Source organism: Sturnira hondurensis, unplaced genomic scaffold, assembly GCF_014824575.4.
Source record: "Sturnira hondurensis isolate 20B ecotype Veracruz unplaced genomic scaffold, ASM1482457v3 Scaffold0017436, whole genome shotgun sequence".
NCBI lineage: Eukaryota > Metazoa > Chordata > Mammalia > Chiroptera > Phyllostomidae > Sturnira > Sturnira hondurensis.
Window position 1 is genome coordinate 9,683,540 of NW_028090067.1, and position 18,281 is coordinate 9,701,820.

Below are 18,281 nucleotides of genomic sequence, written 5' to 3' on the forward strand. Positions count from 1 at the left end.
ATCAGATTTTTCTCTCAAGCTCAAACATTCCTTTGTGGAAACTACTCAGATAATTCAGAAGGTCGTAGCTCTGGGAAACTGGTGATTGGTAACTTCGTCAGAATGTGCCCACTCACGCATCATGTCCCACGCAGAGTTTTTGTGAAACGAATCTCCCAGATGACTCAGCCCCCCTATTGCCCAGATTTGGTGCCCTGTGACTTCTGGCTTTTGCCAAAACTAAAATCAACTTTGAAAGGAAAGAGGTTTCAGACTGTCAATGAAATTCAGGAAAATATGACAGGATAGCTGATGGAGATTGGGAGAATTGTGTGAGGCCCAAGGCGCCTACTTGAAACAGGGCTGAAGCATCACTGTCCTGTGTACAAGAAAGAAAGTGTTTCTTGTATTCTGTATCTTCTTCAATAAATGTCTCTATTTTTCATGTTACATGACTGGATACCCTCTGGACTGAACTCATGTATTATATTAATATATTATATAAAAGATTTTTTCATCCCTTTGGAGGAACATAAAGACATAAGTGATCTAGACAATTCCAAAGACCAGGGAAGTCATGAAGAAGGTAAATTTTCAGTTGCTTTGACACAACCTCTGAAACCAAATAGATATAAAATGAGATTCTGGTCTGACATCCTCTAGCTGTGGGATCTCACACACCCTTAACTTATTTGTCTCTTAATTTTTCCATCTGTAAAAATGGTTTATGGAAAGAATTAAATATAATTATATGTACGATAGTGTTTGGTACATAGTTGACTTTGTAAAAGTTGGTTTCTTTTTTCTTCTTTTTACATTTTATATGCATTTATTGAGCCACCTACTAATGTTCTAGACATAGTTCATTCCCTGGGAACACAGAGAGTGAAGACAGAATTGAGCCTTCAAAGTAGCCCACACCTTAGTGGGTAAGGAAGACCAGAAACCCAACAAACAAAACACAACATGACATGTGCTGCATAGAAATGAGCACAGACTGGAGGAGCACCCAGGCTGGAGCAGAAGAGCTCAGGGAGAGGATGGGCTTAAGGGGAGTATTAACAGGTGAGAAGAGGACTGAGGTATGTCTGGAGAGGGTGGTCCAAGCTTGTGAATACGCAGGGAGATTGGGAGTAAAGTTCTTAACTTACGTTTTCTCACTCAAACCTCAAAGCAACACTGCAAGTTACATATAACTATTCCTACTTTTTGACAATGACACGTCAGGATCTGGAGAGGGCTTATCAGTTTTAACAAGTGTGAATATCAGAGAATAAATCAGGATGGTAATACTATGGCACCATGATGCAAAGACATGACAAAAGAGGGCGGTGACCAAGACCAGCTGGGCCAGAATCTCAACGTACGTGAAGCAAGAGACTACAATCACCTGTATTCCCAAGACTAGATTTCTAAAGATACCAAAGGTCCAATGGGAAGTCCTTGAAGTGGTAAAAAGTTGGGGAATATACATTTTAGCTCAGAAAACTTCCCACATCTCTCCATTCCCTAGTCCAACTCAATCCAGAAGAGAAGGCAGGCACTCATAAGAGGCTGCTGAACAAATAGAGACTAGCCAGTTTCAGCACAGCTTATATTAAATAAGAGAACAAACTCAAACACATAGAGCGGACAATACCAAGTGATGCAAATCAGTCAGCTTTATATTATCATACTGAAAGACTAATATTACTCATTCGTTAGGAAACAAAAGCTAGGGCAAGTGAACAAACCAGTCAACACTCAGATTTTCTTGCCTTCCAGGAAAGAGTTACCTATGTCAATATTGACTCAGCGGGGCTGGTTGCTATTTAGAAAGAAAGTCATGTTACACCCACCAAGCTTTTTGTTCGAGCCAGGACAACATTCTCTGCAGAACATCAGTTACTACACAGTTAGAATCATGATCTGGGATTAGGTAAATAAAAATTATTTTCCACTTTTAAGAAATCAAAACCACCTATGTGTATGTGTATTTAATTTTATTTCTTAAAATGCCAGGTAAGACTCTTTAAGTTGAGATAAAAATGCAAAAAGGTTTATCAGCTCATATAACAAAGGTAGGGCTTGCTTCAGGGGCATGACTCACTTGGGGGCTCAGGGGCTTTGGTTTTCCTGTCTCTCAGTTCTTCTCACTTCCATGTGGTCCTCCTTGTCCTCTTGTGGTTGCAAGACGGCTGTAGCAGCCAAACCTCACATCTCACCTTTGACATCCAGTGGGGAAGGTAAGCCTCTTCCTCAACAGCAAATACAGAAGGTTCTAAAATATAATCAGATTAGTATGGCTTTGGACTCTCTACCCACTAAGAAGAAACCAATCACCAGAGCCACAGGAATGCAATATGTTGATAACAAGGAAAAAGAGAGGAAAACTCTGAAGGACTCCACAGGATTGACCACAATGCCTGATCTTCTGCTCCAAGGCTATGTGCTGAGATGCGCAAATGTGGACAAACACGGGGGCTTCTTGGAAATATTTCCAGAAGGTAGAGATGCTGAAAAGGTCCTGGAGACACTTGGAAAGAAACAGGTCATGGGTCCACCACCTTTTTCAGCCACACGGGTGCCTGGGAAAGGAGATACTGAGAAACCTCAGCCTGTGTGAATAAATGAACACAGCTGTGTCCCCAGGGAGAGCATCCGAGGTTTGAGTCACTGCTGAGAACCCATAGGAATACTGTGGGAACTCTCTTTGGCTGGTTCGATGACCGAACTTTGTAGGTAGAGCATCAGCCTCAAGTGCCTGGTATGTCTATCACCCCGCACTGTGTGAACCTAGATGCTTGTTGAAATAAAACAACCACGATTAACAAAAAAGTTTTCCTGTGTTAGGTACTTCCTAGATGCCAGGCACTTTGCTGGGATCTTTCGAGTATTATCTCATTTAATCTTCCTGACGGGTCTATAAGATAGGTGACATTAGCATACCAATTCCACAGAGGAATGGATGGAGTATCAAGGAAGTGAAATAACTTGTCAAAGGCCACATAGCCAGTAGAGAGAATCAGACTTAATTTCAAAATCCATGCTCCAAGAAAATGATGAGCTCTCAAAAGTTCCTCACTCAAATGAGTTCTTAAAGGAGATAGATGGGGTTTTATTAATTTTCTGATCTTTACCACTACTACAAGCATATTGCTGACCAATCAATTCATTTATTTACTCATTAACAGGCCTTTATTGAGGACTATTGAGTGTCAGTACAGCGTCAGTCCCTGGTGATACAGAGAGTGTGGCAGAGTGCTTGGTATGAGCTGACTTTCACCATTACTAAGAAGATGGAATAGGCATGCCCCTGTCTGATTTCATAGGGCAGGGCTTACTTGCATAAATAAGAGGACATGCAACTTTCCAGTGAAAAATGTGGTGAAGACAAACACTGAGAAACACTGAAAAGAGACCCAACTCAGCACTAGACACATGAGCTAGAAGCTGGACCTTCACTTTGTAATGCAGGGTTGCAGCATAGCTAGGTTCTAACATTTATGTAGTTAACATGGATGTTGGACCTGCATCCCCAGTTTGTGAGGCATTGAAAAAAACGTTGCCTTTGCTGGTGAGGTTGAGACTACCTGTGTGCCCACCCTGGCTCTGCCATTTTGTATCTTTGTGACCTCGAGCAAGTTTAAGGTGGGCTATGAATAGCATCACTTTTACGATAGCATGAGCATTAAATGAGTCAGTATGTTTATATATTTAGAGCTATATGTGTGTAGCAAGTATCAATTCAAGCTTCCCAGCCTGACACTGATGTCGCACCACACCCTGCTGGCTGTCCCTGCTGTCATTCTGTGCCCTCCATGTCTTCACACTCAGGCCTAGCACTCATCGGATTCGCACACTGCCATGAAAATGCTCTAAAGGTACCATCTTTGAGCCTGTGCTTGAGAGATGCAATTTCTCCCTCTGCAATTTGGCTGACTATACCACAATTTAAGAGCAGCTTTAGAAAAGGGGAAGATGGATTCAGAACCAGGACTCGGGTGAAGAGAGTGAGGGGCGTACTGAAGGAGGTTCTCACACTCAGGATCATGCAGGCGCACCTGGTCACGGCTTGAAGAAAAGCTGATAGGATTTAGGTATTTGAATTACCCTGAGTGCACAGTTCATACAGGAATAATTTATTTTCTAGACAAATTGTATTCCTCAAAAATTGTAAAAATTGCATCAGAGCCTAAATACACTAGGGGAACTTGCTCCTTAAAGGAATTCAATTGTGAATGCATTTGTAGAACCAAGAATCTTTTAGAGAATAACTTATTTACCAGAAACTGGATTTTCCTATGTTGAGTTCATTTGTTCTTTCTTCTTAAAAATTGCCATGCGTACTTGAACAACAATAATTTTTAATTGTCATATGTTTATGTATGAAATATTTTTTGGGGGATCCCAAAAGAAGCAAATCTATGGAAGCATTTGTGAAAAAATGCAGCCTTAAGGAAAGTAAGGCATCAGAGTGTCTCAAAGAAGTCAGAGAAGGGCCATGGTTTTTCCATGTGGCTGGACACGGAGTCCCAAAGACATTCCTGACAAGGTGCACCGGGGTTGTGTGAACTCCACCTGACAAAGCTCCTCAAACAACCATCTTTTGTTTTTAAATCCACTCTTTTTCCTATTTTACTAATTTTCAAAATGTTATTTTTTTCTCCCTTGAGTTCATTCTGTGGCTCTGTTTCTTAACTCCTTGAAGTGAACACTTAGTTCAATTATTTCCAGTCTTTCTTTTGAATGTATGTATGTAAAACCACAGCCTTAGCTGCATCTGGTAAATTTTGCTGTTTCCATTTTCAAGTTGTAAATATTTGAAACTTTCATAGGGTGGTATTTTTTAATTTTTTTAAGCATGTGAACTTAGGAAAAGGGATAATTTTTTTTTGTCCAATTATTTTGCTTTGTGGTTGAACACTGTGGTCTGTGTAGTATTGATTTTGGTGTTGATTGAATCTTTACTTATTACCTTTTGTAGGCTCATGTTTTGTAAATTTCTATGTGTCTTTGGAAAATATGTATTCTATAATTGTTTTATGCAAGATTCTATAATATATATTCATTAGATCCACTTTGATTATTGTATTATATATGGAAGTGATATGTAAAAATTGCCCATTTAAATTACAATTTTGTCAGTTTCTCCTTGCAGTTCATTCAGGTTTTGCTGCCCATATTTTTAAGGGTTATTTTCTTAAGGGAGTACAGGTTCATGATTATATGTATATCCCTGATAAATTGTTTTCTAAATAATTATATTCTTTTTATTAATACTGTTTTTGTCCTAAGGGTTATTTAATTTGAAATTAATATTGTTATACTGGTTATATTTTCATTTATAATTCTATGGCATACATTTGTCCTTCCCTTTATGTTAAAAACTTATGTACAAATATGTCTTAGGGTATATCTATTACAAAGAATATGTAACTGAATTTGTTGTTGTAGTCTTTGCCTTTGAAGTTCAATCCAGAAATTCTGACAGTATAGTAATTATAGTAACAGCATAGTTTTCAATATTTTGAATCCCACCATGAAAGTAAACAGAGAAATTAAAGAGCCAAATGAAAGATCCATGAACAACATTTACAACAAACCCAGCCAAGCAGGTATCCCCTAACACAAGCAAACAGAGTCAAACCATCAACAGCCACAAGACCCTCACAGAACTGACATCTGTGCAGGAGAAAGTAGAGAGAAGCATATATGGACGGTCATGTTTAACAGGGAACAGAACCCCAAAGGGCCCAACAGTTACTTACTGGGAAGCGCAGTGGACCACTTTGAGAACGCCAGGTAACACAGACTGGATTTTCTCTAATACCACGTGAGTTCACGGAGCATGAAGTAAGGACTGACGGGGTTAGAGCCACTTAACCTTTATGAACCCTCAACACTGAAACAGGTTTCCTTTTAATACAGAAACCACACAGTGGAGAAAGTACTAGAAGTAAAGTAAATTGACCAGTTTAGGGGAAATTCGGATATAAAAAGAGAAGATTCAGACCCAAATGGGGTGAGAAAAACAATCAGGAAATTTCAGGGAGCAAATGGCCTATTTTTAAACATTGCATACAAATAATAAAAAACAGACTTTTGTAACACTAGAAAAGCATTCCTGAGTTCCGCATCATTCTAAAGGGTCAAGTAAATGAATTTCATGTAAAAATGAGCAGCAGAGAATTATCAAGTCAAATCCCATGTGAATGTATAATAAGAAATGAGAAAATAAAGGGCATAATAGCATTTCTAGAGACCATGACAGCATGCCAGAAAAGCATGTCCATAAGCAGGCCAAAATGTAACTTAGTATTTCAAAATTAGTTGAACGACATTAAGAAAATTATACAAGGCATGAAAAAGAATATAAATTATAATTTTTGTAACTGAAACTGAAATAATAGCACTCAGGACAGAACTAGAAATGAGAAAATATCCTTTCAGAAATGATTGAAATACAAGGATACAGAATAGAAAAACACACAGATGATGAATTGAGGAAAATAGATGGTGAGCAAAAAAATTTTAAACCAAAGGAACTAAAGATATTAGTAAGAGTTCAAGAGAAAGTGACAAATGCAAAGATGAGAAACAAAGATCTAGTGTAAAGACACAAGGAGTCCTGTAGAATAAAACTGAAGCAAAGGAAAAAACCAACTTTGTAATTAAAGAAAACATTCCTGAAATTAAAAAAAATTGAAACTGTATATTGAAACATCATACATACAGACTCAGAATGATCCATATCAAGAAAATTCTAGTAAAATCAATAAATTTTAAAGAATAAAAAATTTTGGACATCAACAAAAAAGGATCATCCAACTTACAATAGAAATCAAATGAGACTTTTAACAGCAATATTTTATTCCTGAAGAAAATAGAATAGTATTATTAATATATTGAATGGAGAAAAGCACAAACCAAGGTTTTCATATTCATTAAAATGAACTTAAAAGAACACAAGACACAGATGAACTATTATCAGCAAGTGAGAACTAGTGGAACACTATTCTAATGAGCCTTTCCTAAAGAATTTACTAGAGAATAAGTTTCAAACAACCAAAATGACTAAAGGACTAAGACCAAATAAGAGCTTGAGGGAGAGAGTATAAATAACAGGTGAATGCTCTGAAAACACAGATATCTTAAACTATTTCTAAAACGGAATCAAAGAAATAAAAATGAAATGAAGTCAGACTAGCAAGAGAAATGCCATTTACCAAAAACCGGATGAAAATGTATAATCATTCAATTTAAAGTGCTGAACAAGTCAAAGAGGCCCATCATCACTTCTATTCAACATTATGTCACTGCTCTAAGCCAATTCAAAAGTATAAGGGAAAAATATATACTCACTAAAAAGTAGGAAAACATGTTATAACTCAGACATGATAGTTCAAGAGATTATACAAACTATCAGAAATAATAAGGATTTTTAAAAACCTGGATATATCATCAATGTACAAAAAATATTTGTTTTATATACCAACAAAAACATTCATAATATCTATTTTCCAAGGTACCTTTGAAAATAGCATGATACCTAGAAACAATTATGCGATACCTAGAAACAACTATAACTAAAGATGTACAAGATTTTAAGGGAGAAAAAATCATACAAGTTTATTCAAAGACACAAAAAGTTATTGAAATAAAAGAAGAATGTCCATGTCTGTGCATGAAAAGATTAGACATCGCGAAGATACCAAGTCTCCTCAAACTAACCTATAAATTTTATGTAACTTCAATTCAAACCTTTCCAACAAGTTGATCTTAAAATTTACACAAGTGATCAAACAGCCCAGCAATTTTGAAAAACAAGATCATGTTCTGAACATTGGGGTGCATAGGCTATTTTGGAGTGGTGAATCAGGGTTCTTAGGGTATGATCTCAGCAGTGAAATTTCTGGGTCAAAAGGCAGTTCCATTTTTAGTTTTCTGAGGAAATTCCACACTGTTTTCCACAGTGGCTGCACCAGTCTGCATTCCCACCAACAGTGCCCTAGGGTTTCCTTTTCTCCACATCCTCTCCAACACTTGTTTGTCAATTTACAATAGCCAAGTGCTGGAAGCAACTTAAGTGCCCATCGGTAAATGAATGGATCAAAAAACTATGGTATATTTACACAATGGAATACTATGCAGCAGAAAAAAAGAAGGAGCTCCTATCCTTTGCAACAACATGGATGGAATTGGAGAGCTAAGTGAAATAAGCCAGGCAGTGAAAGATAAATACCATATGGTCTTATTTTTAAGTGGAACCTAATCAACAAAACAAGCAAGCCAGCAAAATATAACCAGAGACAATGAAATTAAGAAAAAATTGACAGTAACCAAGGGAAGGTGGGAGGGGATAATGGGGGGGAAAGGAGGAAGGGTTTTCAGGAACATCTATAAAAGACACATGGACAAAACCAAGGTGGGATCAGGGGTAAGAGGTGGGGATGGCTGGGGTGGGGGAGAATAGTGAGGGGAAAATAGAGACAACTGTACTTGAACAACAATAAAAATAAATAAAAAATATAAAAAGATCATGTCCTCACCCTACCAAACATTGTTTCATTAGAAAGTTGTAGTAATTAAGGTAGTGTAGTTTCAGCACCAGAATAGACTGACAGACCAACTGAATACGTTAAAGAATCCAGTAACAGAAACACGTAAGTGAGACTCTAAATCCTGAGTCCTAGTTGTTCTAGTTGTTTTTGTTTTAGATTCTGGAATCCAGTATTTTATCAGGGCTCCGATTTCACTGTTCCAAGATCCTGAAGTGGAACTGAATTGTAAAAAGATCTGTTCTCCTGGAGTCGGTTTTGTTGTGCTATTTCATTATACAGAAAATAACTTTAAATTCTAGGATGCTCCGTTCTCATACAGATTTTTCTTAGCCCAGGTAGTAGGGGAGAGTGGGAAAGCTTGATCCGGGAAAGCAGGAGGTATTAATTGCATTGTCGACTTTTGTCAGTGGCTCATTGTAAGGGATTCCACCCTTCTTTTCTCATTTGAGGATAAAATGCAATACCATTCACAACAGCACTTACAAAACTGTCAAGTATCCCCCTGTCTCCTGGCCAAAAGTAAGAATCATAATAGCTGTCAGAGTCTTGATCATGGTCCAGACACTGTACTGAATACTTTCTATGAAGCATGGGTGTTAATCCCAGAGCCAACCTTGTAAGAAAGACGCAATTATCATCCTCATTTTATGGTTGGCACATTGAGGTTAGGAGGGATTAAATAACTTTCCCAATGTCAAGGTTGATTAAATAGTAAGCAATGGAGTTAGGGCTCATATCTGTGTCTGTTAAATAGAACTCTCTGGTCTCTTAGTTACCACCCCACCATCTCTCTATAAAATATTGTTTGATATTGAACTGGCATATTTTTAGCCTTCAAATCAGAGTAAAAAGTACATATATAATACGAATCAATTAAAACCAACCAGTTAACCTCTCCCAGAAACATCTTTATAGAACTAAATCAACTTTGCCTCCTAGTAAAGTAGTCTGCTGACAAGAAATGCACAGGAGACCAGTAAGCTCTTCTAAAAAACAAACGAAGTTTAAAAGTGTGAGAAACTTGGAGAGGATGCTGTTTCCTGAAACAAGAGTAAACCCCTAATGCCCTGTTTATGGACTGGGTCTTGCGCTGACACATGAAGAAGCTCTTTTAATTAACTGGGTAGGAATTTAATATCTTCACATATGCAAGGCAAGTCGACTTGCCCAGGCAACCAGATACACTAAGCTTTGTATATTAGTTCTGCTCTTTTGGCTTCTGAGTGAATCTTCTGAGGCATGGGAATTAAGGCTGTCTTAAGTAAATGGTTTTGTACTTGAGTGTTCCTTGGGAAAATTAAGATATGGTAACCACTGACTGGGGGTACAAGGTGACCTAGAAAATTAAAAACTAGTAGTAATAATAAACCATAGGAGCTGAGATAAAAATACTCAGGAGATTCATTTGCTGAATATCGTGTGGTCCTCACTATAAGTGGACAAAGTCATGGATCTTGAGAGCCTTGCCAAATGGTAAACCTGGAAATCAGGTATGCCATGCAAATGTATATCTGCTTATTTTATTTTATTTATCAGTTACAGTTCACACTCAGTATTATTTTGTATTAGTTTTGGGTGTACAGCATAGTGGTTAGACAATCATACACCTTACAAAGCATTCCTCTGATATTTCCAGTACCCAACTGGCACCACACACATTTATTACAACATTATTGACTATGTTTCCTAAGCTGTATTTTACATCCCCCTGAAAAAGGTGAAGGGACTAAGAAATGCAGATTGGTAGGTGCAAAATGCATCTCCACTTTTGCAAAGCATTTTCAGAAGCGATTTTGAGAGGTTAAGTTTTGCCACTTTAATGTGACAGTAAACTTGAAGGTGAATCTTCCGTCTCAGGAACAGTGCCAAACTTAGGTAGTTTTTGTGCCCTTCTTGGTGGTCCCCTGAAGACTGAGGGTAGTGCTCCTGAAAATAGAATATTACTTCTTCTGCTATTTCTCTTTAAAAAATGTAATTTGTGATTAATGCATTTAGGATTAACATTACACTTCTCTATGACATTTCTTAGTTGTATCATTAATAGCTTTAAAATTTTCTTTCCATGTTATCTGAGCTCTTTCACTAAGGTCCACAAACTCTGTCTCTATTTGTGACATGATAGTCCCCTTAAGAGTCATTGTTATAATTCCTATTTCTTTGTAAATTCCCTCATCAAAATTCATACGTGATTCTTGATGCACAACTTTGGCAGAACTTTTCTGTTTGTATTTCTGTCACCCATAACACTTAACACAGATCATCACCCAGAGGAGACATGTAGTAAATGATTCTTCAAGTGGAATTAAATGTTTAATCTTTTTAAAGATTTCATTCTATTTTATATGCCAAATTTTATAACTTTCATTCCCCCCCTCATTTGACAAATATTTATTGAGTCTATACTATTGGCCAGGAACATATCAATATTTCTCTTAAAACATTTGTTTCACTGAATTGTAAAGAATAAGATTATAAAATCTGGCAGCTAGATTGAGTCTTTTAGGTTACTAGTTAAGCACACTTATTTTTAGAGAAGATGAGGACATTTTGCAAGTGTTCGCAAGAGTGATTTTGCAAAAGTAGTTTCGGGCCTAAGGAAAAATAGCTGGTTGGAACCAGAATGGGGACTAAAACCCCGATCATTTTACTTTGGTGCCAGGAATTTCCCTTGTCATGAGTTTCTTTTTAAAATTTCTAGTATGTTGTCCTGGCTGGTATAGCTCAGTGGATTGAGCACAAGCCTGTGAACCAAAGGGTTTTTGGTTCAATTCCTAGTCAGGGCACATGCATGGGTTGTGGGCCAGGTCCCCAGTTGGGGACACATGAGAGGGAACCACACATTGATGTTTCTCTCCCCCTCTTTCTCCTTCCCTTCCTCTCTCTCTCTCTCTAAAAAATAAAATAAAACTTCTAGTATGTTTATGGATGGGGAATCATCAGAGAATGCTATTCCTGTACCTGCAGTAGTTACTGGTTACTACCTGTCACAGCAAGTCTACTTTAGTAGAAGAGAAATACATCTGTATTAAGAATGTTCATGCCCTGGCTGGTGTAGCTCAGTGGATTGAGCATGGGCCTGTGAAGCAAAGGGTCGCTGGTTTGATTCCCAGTCAGAGCACATGCCTGGGTTGCAGGCCAGGTCCCCAGTAGGGAACACATGAGAAGCAAGCACACACTGATGTTTCTCTCCCACTCTTTCTCCTTCCCTTTCCCTCTTTCTAAAAATAAATAAATAAACTATTTTTTAAAAACAATGTTCATAAAAACAGCCAAGAAACTCAAAATCACTTGTACCTTTTGATTCAATAACTCTACTATTAGGGATGGACAAAGGGAAATAATCAGAGATACAAACAAGGGTTCACGTAGAAGCCTAGTCACTGCAGGCTCTTTATCAAAATGTCTAACCATAAATTATGTTGCTCTTATCTAGTAGAAAACCATGCAGTTTCAGAGGATGTATAGTCAAATAGCAAAACATACTTCGCATAATGTTTAGTTTTAAAGAGTTACATTGCATACAGTCTAATGTCAGTTCAGTACACGAAGTTTGATGTCTGTAGTAGCGCATCCAAGTCTGAAGGGAATAGACCAAAATCATAACTGTGGTTATTTCTGAGTCATAGGATTACCAGTGATTTTAATTTTCTTCTTTCATTTTTCCGTATATCCAATTTTATAAAACAAACAAGTATAGATGTATAATGAGGAAAGTAAAAAAGAATGCTAGCTTATAAAAAGACTACTTTTGAGTCAAGGGAGGTCCCGCAGGTGGCCAAGCTAAACTGCCATCCATAAGAGAAAAGAGTTGATTTGAATGAAGCCATACCACCTCCTTATTTTAAACTTTTTTTTTTTAATCCTCACCTGAGGACATTTTTTTTTCATTACTTTTTTAGAAAGAGAGGAAAGGAAAGATGAAGGGAGAAAGAAAAATATTAATATGAGAAACATCAATTGGTTGCCTCCTGTACATGCCCAGACTAGGATCAAACCTGCAACCTAGATAAGTGCCCTGACCGGGAATCAAACCCACAACCTTCCAGTTACGTGATGACGCTCCCACCAACTGGACCACACCAGCCAGGGCTACCTTAAGCTTTTTCATTATCGCTTTACCCCTAGCCTGCCATAGTATTATGTTTCCTATCTGAACTGAAGTTGGGTCAGGGCAGGGCACCCAGGGAGCTAGAAATGCTCCAAGAACATGGTAATGACCTCCGGCAGCCTGGTCCTGCGTTCCTGGTAAAGGGTTCCTCTCCCTTCCACCCATTCTTAGCCTTACCAGCCTAACCTGCATTTGAGATCATAGATTAATCCCATCACATGCCTGTTTACGCTCTGAGATCATTCCATAAAGGTCAGGCTCTTGTTCCTGCGGTATTTCACTGACTATAATGTGCACTCATGTTTTTGGCCCAAACCTTCAGAAAAAAATCTTTTGTTTTAATATTATAATTCAATTATTTACTTATTTATACTTAGGAACAAAACCAGTTATCATATTCCAGGATATTATTTTATATACAGATATTATTGCTTCCTAGACTTACATTTTTAGTGCAAAAGCATAAATAAAAAATGAAAAGTATTTATATAGATATGGAATTAGTACTCCCCACATACAATGGGCATCCTTATTTTTTCCTTAAAAATTTGGGCAAAAAAGTGTGCATTATACATGGCAGCATAGTATATGTCTCTACATCCCTAATCTGACCCAATCTCTCCTGCTCCTTCGTGAGTCCAAACCCTCCCGCTGCAGCTTGGGGAGTGCTGCTGGGTCAGCAGCAAAATGCCCAGCACAGTCAGCCTCTTCTTTCAACCTCTCCTTCACTTTCATTCTTTAGCTGAGACTGACTGTCCTCGGGGGCCATTCCTTCTTAGAGGGGGGCCATTTCCTCTCCCATCCTCTACCACCAGAATAGATTATATGTCCTCAGCTGTCTTTCACTGTGACTCACAAAACATTGTCCTTCCATGCCCTAAATCAAACAGAAACAAAACAGTGCAGTTTTTGTGAAGTTCTGCTATCAGAACAAACACTAACTTGGAAATAAATGTATTTAATGCTCTGCATTGTTAGCTTCAAAATCTGAGAGAGTGCCGATGCTTCTGAAATGTCTACCTACAGTAAACCTCCACTTAAAAGGCTCACCTGGCTCTAGGACATGGGTGCGCTGTGGCACTGTGGCTGCAGAATGAAATTGTCATTGGTAAAATGAAACAAATGCTCTCCATAGTTACTGCTGAAATGGCTAGAAGAGGAAGTGGTTTAATTCCGAGTGGACTGCCCATTTGACTACCGTGGCCCATGAGATGAAGAGAGGAAATGAGTCTAGACACAGATAGCAGTATGGTGGTCAGCAGAGGGAAAGTAGAGGGTAAAGGGGGTCAACTACATGGTGACGGAAGGGGATTTGACTTTGGACGGCGAAGTGCACAATGCATCACACCAGAATTGTATCACTGGAACCTATGTAATTGTCTTAACTAATGTCACCCCAATGAATTTAGTTTAAAAAGGCAAGCATTTTATGGGGTTGGGCAGAGGGGAGGAAAAGAGTTACCATCCAAATAGGATAACGTGTAATAAGCCGAAAGAGCCCAATGGCCCTTGGCATCCGTGGGTCTCAGCACAGTCCAGGCACACAGTAGGCTCACTACATATATTTATTAACTGACTGACTAAGGAATTTTAATGTCCTAAACATTCCAAACTAGTTTAGCCTATGAATTCCTGCAGCCTAATATTACCCATTCAACAACCCACAACCTAGCATGTTATCTGATCTTTTGGCTTGACTGGTTTTACTCGAAGACTAGAATTGTAGTGTCTGTCCTGTAGAACAATAGAAAACAGGTGAACATAGGAGCTAAAAAATAATTGTGTTTGTAATTCCAAAATTAAAGTCGAAAGCTAAAGCACAGTACGACCACAGGATGCTTTCATTCGATTGGATGATGACTTATATTTCTCATGGTTCTTCCTCCCTTCCCTTATTTATTTGGTTACCTATACAAATGGTCCTGGGCAACAGTGGCACATACTCGGAGCACTTAGATTCTTCAGCAGGTATTTATCCAGTGCCTTCTGTGTGTCCGGCACTGAGCAAGGTGCTGGGATGTCACAGTAAATAAGACTGAAAATGTCGCTGTCAGGTAAGTGCCTTACCTTCCCTTTAGATTTCGATTCTATTTCATTCTGTTCCATTCTAGTAGACTTAGAATTGTATAATAAAATAATAAATTATTTCAATAGAAGTTTTTAATTAATAAAAAAGTTTCACCCCTAGTATCTTATTTGATGCCCAAAGGGGACTTGTCTGACCGATGTCACTTGCTGCTGTCAGGATGCTGCAGGTGACATTAGCAGGACTTGTTCCGAGGGTGTGCAGAGACCGAGAATGACAGGAACGGGAGGCCTGGGAAATGCCAGGGGGAGAGGGCCTGCTGCCCTCTGCACACATTCCATACACAATGCCCATCACTGCTCTTTCAAAATCTCTTAGGCTGGTTTTAATGGGTTCTTTTGACCTGCTGCCGAAACAACTCTGTTTGCCACCACGCCTGAGCCTCTTGTCCTGGGAGGTCTGTTGACCAAGGCTACACCCTGGATGTGCATCTTAAACAGATACCCTTCTCACCTGCACTTGGTGGGAAGGTCCCTCTCAGCCTTGGTACCTTCTACCAGCCTTGCAGCAAACACAATCTTTGCCCAGACAAGTTTAGCAACGTCATCAGCGGTAGCGTTTACACTCCTTGAGGTCAGGCATGTGACTTTCTTTCATTAACTTCTACAAAAAGCTTCTAAAAGTGTTAAACAAGTGGATTATTGAAGAGGTCTGTGTAACATCAAATCATGATAATGACGTAGGAAAATACATTTTTTTATTTTGAAATGATACCAGAGTTCTGAAACTGGATATCCCGGATAGAAGAAAAGCCCATAAAACAGAATCTGCAGGGTGGGTTGCATTTGCTTCTGTATCTTTATGTGATAAGGCAGAGGGCCCAGCTCCGGACTGCCCAGCCAACAGCGATCATTTAGGAAAATGTGTATGTATTGTGTTACCAGAGGAGTCAGAAATGGAAATTTTTTTTATTAGATTATCTAGTCTGATCAGTCCCTTTTGCAAATTTTCTTTCTGTACAGTTAGAGTAGCTATCTTTGTATCCCTTCGTGGTTTTTAAATTCTGAAGAGTTCAAAGAAGAAACAAAAATCAAAGCCAGGGAGTGTTAACTCAGTCAAGATAAGCATGTCGGGAAGTGGGGGCTGTCTCTCATTTCCTCTTGAGACCTAGGGGTAGAAAAACCAACAGTCAGATGGAGCCAGGTTAATCTTGAATGCTTCTTGCTTAATTTGACTGTTTAAACATTTTAATTGGATTCTTGTCTGTTCTACATCTTTGAAGAAAAGTAGAGTATTTTTAGATTACAGAAATAACATATTTTTGTGAGCAGGTGGAGAGCCAGGAAAAAAATTCCGTTCACCAGGTGTCACACAATCAAACAGCACACCAGGTGTAAAAAGTGGAAAAATAACCTCGTAGGGTATCTAGGGAAAATTCCAAGAAAGGCCCGACCACGACTATCCTAACCCCTGGCAGTCATTTTGCTGTGCAAGTAGACCACAGAGAAAATACAACTATTATAAAGATTAGACATACCTGATTAGAAATATCTTCAAATCCCAAAGCAGGAAGAAGCATACGCAGAGCAGAGGAGAAGCAAGGAGTGCCCGTTCTCGAGAGCACCAGCTTCTTCTCGGGTTATTCCTCAGCCTGCCATACTGATCCCTCCTTCCTTTGCTCACCTGAAGAGAGCCTGCATATCCATCCAGTTGCAGATAGAATGCCGTCACTCCCAGGAAGCTCCCTCTGGTTCAAGCCAATTCACTAACACTAGGGATTGCGGCGTCAGCACCAATGAAAACAGACATTGGCCTCAGATGGCTGAGCATCCAATGGACAAACGTCAGATGATCGAACATCGAGTGAGCACCCACTGTGGGTCAGGCCCTATTCTAGGGATACACTCTGCCACGGAGAGAAAAAGAAAGGCAATTATGATATGTGTGCATGTGTGTACTTACGAGAGTTATAAGCACATAAGCAGTATCATGATCTACTATAATTAGAATTATTCAAAGATAATGACATTTGAATAGCAATTTACAGCTTACAAAGCTTGTTCATACCAGGATCTGCTAGGATACTCAGAAAAGCCCTATGGGGTAGGAAGCATAGCCAGCTTCAATGACTTCGCTTTACAGATGAGAAATGCAAGTTGTGGAATAAACATACAAAGACATGAACTAGAAAAATATAGTGAAGGGTGAGGAGTGAATCAAACAGAGGTGACGTCAAGTTTATCTGTAACACTGCATTTCTTTTATTTCTTTTAACTAAAATTCAATGCGTGAGGGGCAAAAAGTAAACCTTTGCTCATTCTTTGCAATTCACGGAGTACATAATTCTTGCTCTGTGAAACTCTGCTTTTCTGTATTTCAAAAAATATTTTCAAAATAACAAAAGGAAAAAATACAACAAAAAGGAATTAAAAGCTCTTAAAGAATACTCCTTAAATACACGTCCCTTTGTATGTGTTATAAAAATTAAATGTGATCATGGAAGTGGAGGTTAATTAACCTGGCTAATAGCACAGCATTTTATAAACTGTCCTCTCTTTTTTTTTCTTTTTCTTTCCATTGCTTTCTTTCCTTTTTCCCTCTCCCCCCATACTCAGCAATGAAGTTGTTCTGATTTACATAACAATTAGAGCAAGTTGTTCATAGGACTTTACACATTCATAGATTTGAGCCTCCTGAAGGTAGGGCCTCGGTCTCAGCCACCCTGGTATACTCAGAGATTGACACTATGCCCAGCTAATAGGTACCTAATAAAAGTTTATTGCACAACACACACACACACACACACACACACACTTCACAATTGGTGACTCAATTTTAAATGGTTATTAACAGAGTCTGTTTCATTTATTTTTCCCCCTGAGTGGCCTGCTCTTTTACTAGGATTCAGGAATTTTTAAAAAGAATTAAAAAAGGAAAAATGATTTTAAAAAAGACCACTCAAGATCAATCTTACAGTGTCTCGTAAGGATGGCTGTCTGAATGACCAGTCTTCCTGAACCCACAAGCAAGATTTGGTTGCATTATACTCGGAGAAAAGTGAGGACTTGGTATTGATTTTTCCCGATTCAGAGAGTGTGCAGGTGTTTAAGCATTTATGAAATTGATTGACTCCCCTCTAGCAGCCAACTGATAATAAGTTTAAGCTTTGGAGTGAGGCAGTAAAAGGTTTGATTATATTAACAATACTAATAGTCACAGGTTCATAAATCTTAAGAGAAAGGATGCATATGCCACATACAATGCATGGAAAAGTTGCTCTTTTATCATGGGTAACTCACCATTGTGCGGAGACCTAGTTGATCAGCTATCCCATTATTTGACTAAGTATCTGATGTCTTGTTTTCTTTCAGGAAGGCAGGTGCAGGATGAAGCAGGAAGCCTGCCAAGAAAGATGATAAATTACCATTTGGTGCTGGCGACCAGAGCACAGCGAACGCAGGGCTGCCAGGAATTAAGAGGGAGAGTAACCAGAAACGAGGGGAAATGACTTCTGACTACGACTCGAGAGCTGTTTACTTTTTGGTCTTCATTATCCTTGCGGGCTTTTAAGGGCCTCTGTTAGTTTTGTAATTTTCAAAATGAAGCGCTGCTTTAAAACAATCAG